The sequence below is a fragment of the Arachis hypogaea genome, chromosome 15 (assembly GCF_003086295.3).
Source record: "Arachis hypogaea cultivar Tifrunner chromosome 15, arahy.Tifrunner.gnm2.J5K5, whole genome shotgun sequence".
Classification (NCBI taxonomy): domain Eukaryota; kingdom Viridiplantae; phylum Streptophyta; class Magnoliopsida; order Fabales; family Fabaceae; genus Arachis; species Arachis hypogaea.
This window is the reverse complement of record NC_092050.1, coordinates 61,076,474-61,083,837: the sequence shown is the minus strand read 5'-3', so window position 1 is coordinate 61,083,837 and position 7,364 is coordinate 61,076,474. Positions and strand designations below refer to the sequence as shown.

At 40.2% G+C, this 7,364-nt stretch overlaps 1 non-coding gene across 1 annotated transcript; it reads left to right on the top strand.

Annotated features, from left to right (window-relative positions):
- The first annotated feature begins 6,960 nt into the window (after window positions 1-6,960).
- On the top strand, window positions 6,961-7,064 carry LOC112753776 (small nucleolar RNA R71). The gene has a single exon (XR_003178143.1). It is a non-coding gene; the product is annotated as a small nucleolar RNA R71 (small nucleolar RNA).
- Window positions 7,065-7,364: the final 300 nt, after the last annotated feature.

Below are 7,364 nucleotides of genomic sequence, written 5' to 3'. Positions count from 1 at the left end.
TTTTGGCCCAGAAACCTTTTCCAAGAGTGGCGTTTAAGTTGCAGTTTAAGCTTAAACTGCAGCTTAAACGCCAGACACTTCCAGTGAGGCCTTTTGTAGAAGCACGTTTAAGCTTCAGTTTAAGGTTAAACTGAAGCTTAAACGTGGAAATGGAAGAATGGTAGCCCTGGAGAGTAATGTAGTCGAACACGTTTAACCTCCAGTTTAAGGTTAAACTGGAGGTTAAACGTGGAAAAGGAATGAGGCATCCTGGAGGTCGAACACGTTTAACCTCCAGTTTGAGGTCAAACTGGAGGTTAAACGTGGAAAAGGGTGGAAGCTTACTGGAGGTCGAACACGTTTAACCTCCAGTTTGAGGTCAAACTGGAGGTTAAACGTGGAAGCTTGGAATGGTGGCCCTGGAGGTGTCGAACACGTTTAACCTCCAGTTTGGGGTCAAACTGGAGGTTAAACGTGGAGGTGGAGAGAGCAACCCTGGAGTGAAAGAAAACGTCGAACACGTTTAAGCTCCAGTTTGAGTCAAACTGGAGCTTAAACGTGGAATGGCCCCTGGTACTCTTCCTGGTTCTGGCGTTTAACCTCCAGTTTGAGGTCAAACTGGAGGTTAAACGTGGAACTCCTCCCTGGTGTCATACTCATTCTGGCGTTTAACCTCCAGTTTGACTCAAACTGGAGGTTAAACGTGGAATGCTCCTTAAGTGAGGCCTATCATTCTGGCGTTTAACCTCCAGTTTGAGGTCAAACTGGAGGTTAAACTTCAATCCCAGCATTTCTTATTCTTCATGATTTTGGCGTTTAAGCTCCAGTTTAAGCTTAAACTGGAACTTAAACTCCACATGTGATATTCAAGCTTCCTTTATTGATTTTCTTGCTTCCTTGCTTAGCCTCTTCTTCCCTGAAATCATCCAAACAATTGCATCAAAGTCTTGCAAAGTTTCATGAGAAATCTTCCATTCATAGCATTCAAATAATATAACTAAAAACTCATGGAATTTGCATAAAAATCTACATGTTGAATGATTTATTGCTTTGTTCTTCATTTAACCATTTTTGGTTACTTTAAGCTCAAGAAAATGCATAAAACAACTAAAACTAACAGAAAATTGCTAGTGAAACTAGTCCATGATGCCTTGGCATCACAACACCAAACTTAATACTTGCTTGTCCCTAAGCAAGTCCTGAGTTATTTGAGAAGAAAGTATGAAACAGAAAGCAATTACATTGGCTATATTAGAAAGCATTTGAAGTTCATCAGAAGGGTTTTATGCAGAAAGTTGCAGCATCACTTTTTCATACTTATCAGGTAGGATTATCACTTTTTCATTGCATCCATCAAAAATTGCTATGGCCTCTTGTTATTCTTATGTCTTTGGTACCTTTCTTCTGTTTTTCTTTTCTTTTTCTTAGAGCTTCTTTTGCTCCTTGTTTGCTTAGTGTCATGTGTTGCACAAGCCTTTGGCATTTTCTTTTTCTTATCAGTGCACTACACATATCCACTTTAGGCATTTTAGTTCACATTTCTTCTTGAGACATTGGTGCCCAGCACCTCTTTGTGTGACTAAATGTTTTGTATTTAGGTTGCTCTTGATAATGGACTTTTGGTTGATAATCCCGGGTTAGTTAACCCAAGTTACCAAGTGTTGAAACACTCCTCAGAACCTATTCATCCAAGCATATCCTTAATACATAAACACCACAGGCATTTGTCTCAGAAGTTCAAACCATTGATGCCTAGCTTATTTTCTCAATTTTTTTTTTTTTTTTTTTTGCTTTTTGGTTGCCCTTTTTCAGTGGCTTTTTCTTCTTCTTTTTCTTTCTTTTTTATGGCCAAAGACATTTATTCATCAAGATCCATAGACAATTTTCAATTTCTACATAAAGAATGATAATTCTACACTCTAATTCCAGTGATCTGACTAAACAATCAAGCATGCATACCACCACTTAATTCTACTTAATTTGTTACTAATTTAGCCAAGTTACTTTTGTTCAAACTTTTCTTTTATTTTTGGAAACAGAACAAGCATGGCAAGCATTTGTTTAAGAAGGTGAAGTTATATCCAAACATCTAGGCATTAACTTTATTCAAAGCACTTAACAAACACACATACTAAAAAAAAAACGACTCATAAAAAAAAAAGACTCCTCCTAACACTTAAATGACTTATGATGAAAACACGTTCATAATAGACAATTCACCAATTATCATTTGATTATTAAGGAACGAGACCACCTCTTATTTATTGCTTGGTTCTTCTTAATTCTTGGGATCCTGCTTCTTCTTGCTTCCTGCCTCTTTTTGACCACTTGTGCTTCCTTTGTCTTTTCTTATGAGCTTTTTCCAGAATCCAGCCTTTTTCATCGTTTCTTCCACTCCTTTTTCAAGGATCATTGCCTTGTTTATTTCTCCTTCTTTCCTCCCTTTGAAATACTCATCATAAGCTGGGAATGCTGGGTCCATCTTGTGTAGATGTTCCCCTATGTAGTTAAGCTTGATTTGCGAACTGATGTTGTAATCAGCTTGGACTGAGTATCTTGCATTCTGTAAAGTGGTGGCTTCCTTGATTGCCAAGACATTGGCATCTTGGTGTTGGCATATGTGGCTGAAGGATTCCTGTAAGTGTAGATTTTGTTCCCTTTGCAGATCAAAGAATCTTGATTCAAAGTTCCTTTGCATATCCATCATTTTTAGATGAAAGTCTTCTTGTCTTTCCTGAGACCTCATGTATTGTTGAGACATTCCTTCCATGATTTCCTGCATTCTGCTCATATCCATGGGGTCTCTGGGAATTCGTTGTCTTCTTTCAGGAGTTGCTTGCTCTTCTTGCTCTTCTTCTCTGTCTTCTCCTTCCTGTCTTTCTTGTGCTGCTTCTTGCTCGGCTTCCACTTGTTGCCCTCCTTCATTTCTTCTTCTTGTATGTCTTGGAGGAGTTGGGCCAAGAGTCATTCTGTGTGCAGTTATGGCCAGCCCAGGATATAGCCAATTAGGTCTTTCATCCTCAAGTGGTACTTGGGCATCGATGCATAGTCTAATGATGGTGCTATGGAAATGAAGCCAGGATTCAGGGTCACTTTTCTCACTAAACTCTTGTATCTGCTCAGCAATGAGTTTATGAACTTTGATCTCTCCTCCAACCATAATGCAATGTAGCAAGATGGCTCTTTTAGGGACTATTTCTGAAGAGTTTGCAGTGGGTAGGATGGATCTCCTAACTATTGCATACCACCCTTTAGCTTCAGGTGTTAGGTCTCCCCTTCTCAAGACTCTTGGAGCCCCTCTTGTTTTTCTCACCCATTCAGCTCTGATGGCACAAAGGTCTTCAGCAATAGTTGTATAGTCAGGTTCTCCTCTCATCCTTTCTTCATAACTTGCTTGGCTGAAATGTATGTTCTTCAGGCCAAGAGTTTTCATGATTGCTTTAGGACTGAAGTCAACTTCCACCCCTCTCACATAGCTTTTGTATGTGGGGTTCTTGGTTTGATCCTCCCTTACTGCATTTGCATAAAACTCCTTCACCAAGTTGATGTTGATTCTAGTGATTGGCTTAGTTAGGAGCTCCCACTTCCTCTTTTTGATCTTTTCCCAAACACCTGGGAACTCATCCTTTTCAAGTTCAAAGGGGACCTCAGCTAGTACCGTTTTAGGTCTCATCCATTCAGCTTGAATCTCATGGAATACTGATCTGTATCTCCATGCATCGAATCCCCTGTTTTCCTCCATTGGCTGCTTGTCTTTTCTTCTTTTGTGGCTAGATGAAGCTGCCATTTTGGTAAGTGACAACTAAAGTTGACAAGGTGAAGCAAGAAGTGTTGTTGGAGGTGTGGTGAGATTGTTTTCGGCAAGAGATGGTTATGCTATGATGAAGGAAAAAGTGTATGAAGGAGGCTTGATGGTGTGGGACTCGTTCCCCAAGTGGTTCTTTATAGTGCCCCATGAGTGAAAAATGAACGGCTAGGGTGGTTTGTGAAGGGTGGCTTGATGGTAAATATATGAATTGTAGATAGGGACGATTGGCTTTTCATTTTCTTGGAAGTATTCTGGATGCATTAGGTTGTACATGTAGCTTTCTTTTCTTGCAGAACTTCCTTTTCCCATGTGTTAGTTTCAAAGATTTATGAGTTTTCTTTTTGACCAAGCACGTCCCTCCCTTTTGTCTTTTTCCTCCATTTTTGTCTTTTCTTTTGTACCTGCACAAACAAACAAATTTGCTATCATTTTTCGGTCCATGTGAATTATGAATAGTATTTGCACATGTAAATCAATGCTTGTCTTTATGAACTTATAGCCGTGACTTCTACATGCATGCACACTTATTATTTGGACACCAAACTTAGTTTTTGATTAAGTCTCCTGATGACATGAAATCCATGTTGGTTGCCCTTAATGAGTGTGCATATTTCTAATAAATCATAGTCACCTTGGCTCTTTGATTCTAAACAAAGTGACTACCCTAAGTAATTGAAACTAAAGCACTAAAACATATGAATGGTATACTTGTCATGAATTTTGAAATCCAGAGGTATTTCTTGCTTTTCATAAACCGTGTTCAAAAAGAACACCAAACTTAATGTTTGGTTGTGCACCTTGAATGAAAGATGGAATTCAATTTGAGTAAGATTTGGGAGTGCCATCAGGCACACCAAACTTAGAGACCAATTGTAATTTACATGCACGGTTTGGTGCACTTAATCAATAGTTGTCCTGAGGATTCAAGTTCATGCGTAAGAAACCATACTTTATTAGATGTAAAGCAAAGCACTAAAGATTAAGGATACTAAAAACATGGGTTGCCTCCCATGAAGCGCTTCTTTAACGTCACTAGCTTGACGGTTGTCCCTTGTTAGGGTGGATTGTAGTGCTTGACGTCCTCTCCTCTCACTATGAAAACGTCCCCTCTTGATTCATTCATGACCTCTAAATGTTCCATAGAAAGAACTTTCTTGATTGTGAACACTTGAGGGAGCTGGGAAGGAATGGTCTTGAGGCCAGGTGGGATTGGCAGATAATGACTTGAGATCACTTTATCTCCCGGAGAAAAACCTTCAGTGGGAATTTTCTTGTTTCTCCATCCTCTTGGCAATCTCCCTATCACTCTTCCCTTTCTCTTGAGGATTTCTTCATTGACCTTTATGTCAGGAGGATCCTTCTGATCTGTTTCCACTGATTCTTGTGGCTCTAACTCTTGCAACTTTTGTTTGCCTTCTAATGACGGTTTTAGAGTCTCAGCTGCTGGATTACTTTCCTCCAAACACGGATGGCTACTATCATCTTTAGGCTTTTCAAATTCTGGTTCAGGTTCAGATGCAGGTTTGAAGACTTTGAAAATGAGCTGTTCATCATGTATTCTCAGAATTAGCTCTCCTTGTTCTACATCTATGAGCGCTCTAGTAGTGGCTAGAAATGGTCTGCCCAGAATGATAGGGTGTAAATAGCTTTCCTCCATGTCCACAATGACAAAGTCTGTGGGGAAATAATAATCTCCCACTTTCACCAGCACATTTTCAACTACCCCTTCAGCTTGCTTCTGAGTTTTGTCAGCCAGTTGTATGATTACATCAGTGGATCTCACCTCATTCAATTGTAGCCTCTTCATAAGAGTTAGAGGCATCACATTTATGCTAGCTCCTAGATCACAGAATCCTCTGTCAATTTTTGTTTCCCCAATGATGCAAGTGATATGAAAACTTCCTGGGTCCGTTTTCTTAGAGAGGGTGTCCTTCTTGATGAGAGCACTGCATTCTTTGTTCATTGTTACAGTTTGTCCTCCCTTCAAAACTCTTTTCTTGCTTAACAATTCCTTTAAATACTTGATGTGTGTGGGCATTTGATGAAGAATCTCAAGAAAAGGAATATTGACATGAAGAGAGTTAAATGTCTCTAGAAACCTTGAATAGGTTTTCTTTTTTTCACCTCCTCCTAACCTTTCAGGAAATGGTGCTTTTGGTTGGTATATTTCCATCATGCCTTTTTGCAGTTCCTTGGCTTGCTCAGTTCCACCTTCCTGCTTAACTTCTTCCACACCTTCTTTCAAGATTTCCGGTTCATGCTCTGAGGGCCTGATTCCTTCTTCTTCTGAGACTTCCTTCAATAAGGTGATGGCCTTGCATTCTTCCCATCTTACTCTCTTTTGTTCCCCTTTAGGATTCTTTTCTGTGTCACTAGGGAACACTGCAGTTGATTTTGGGGCCTGTCGAGATAGCTCTCCTACCAGAGATTCCATCCATTTGAGTTTTTCACCATGGTTTCTTAAGGTAGTCCTCACATCATCCCTGAAGCTTTTCAATTCAATTATGTCTTGACTTATGGTTGCCATCATTCCTTCAATCCGGTTTAATTGATCTTGAAATTGTTGGTTCGGATTGGGTTGGGTAGGTTGATTACTTTGGTCATGGTATGATGATTGGGGGTAAGTGTTTTGTGTGGCTTGGTATGATCTTTGGTTGGAGTTTTGGTATGTGGAATTGTTATGTTGGTTGTGGTTGTAAGGTTTGTGGTTTTGTGGTTGGGTTTGTTGGTTTCCCCACCCAAAGTTTGGGTGGTTTCTCCAGCCTGGGTTGTAAGTATTGGAATGTGGATCATATGATTGCCTTTGTTGGTTTCCCACATAATTGGCCTCTTCCCAATCACTTCCTTCAATGCCTACTTCCTCTTGATCTTGTGTGTGGATTGCAGCCACTTGCTTTGTTTCTAATTGCCTGGTAAGTTCTGCTAGTTGCTTGGCAAACACCTTGTTTTGGGCTAGAATTGTATCAACCTGGTTCAGTTCCATGACTCCCTTAGTGTTGTGCCTTTCTGATGCATAGTAGTACTCATTCTCAGCCACTGTCTCAATCACTTCAATGGCTTCTTCCACAGTCTTTTTCCTGTTCAATGAACCTCCTGATGAATGGTCTACAGCCTTCCTTGATTCATAAGAGAGCCCATCATAGAAGATGTGCAGTTGCACCCAATCATGGAACATGTTTGGTGGGCATTTCCTTGTCAAGTCCTTGAATCTCTCCCATGCCTCATAGAGAGTTTCACCATCTTGTTGTCTAAAAGTCTGGACCTCAGATCAAAGCCTATTGACCTTTTGTGGAGGGTAGAAACGTGCCAGAAACTTGCTTTCCACCTCATCCCATGTTGTTAGACTCCCCCTTGGGAATGATTCCAGCCACTTAGCTGCTTTGTCCCTAAGTGAAAATGGGAACAAGAGCAGTTTATAGGCATCTTCCTGGACTCCATTGGACTTCACAGTGTCACAAATTCTCAAGAATTTTGTGAGATGTTGGTTTGGGTCTTCATTAGCACTTCCTCCAAAGGAACAATGATTTTCCACCAATGATATTAGCTGTGGCTTGAGCTCAAAATTGTTGGCCTGAAT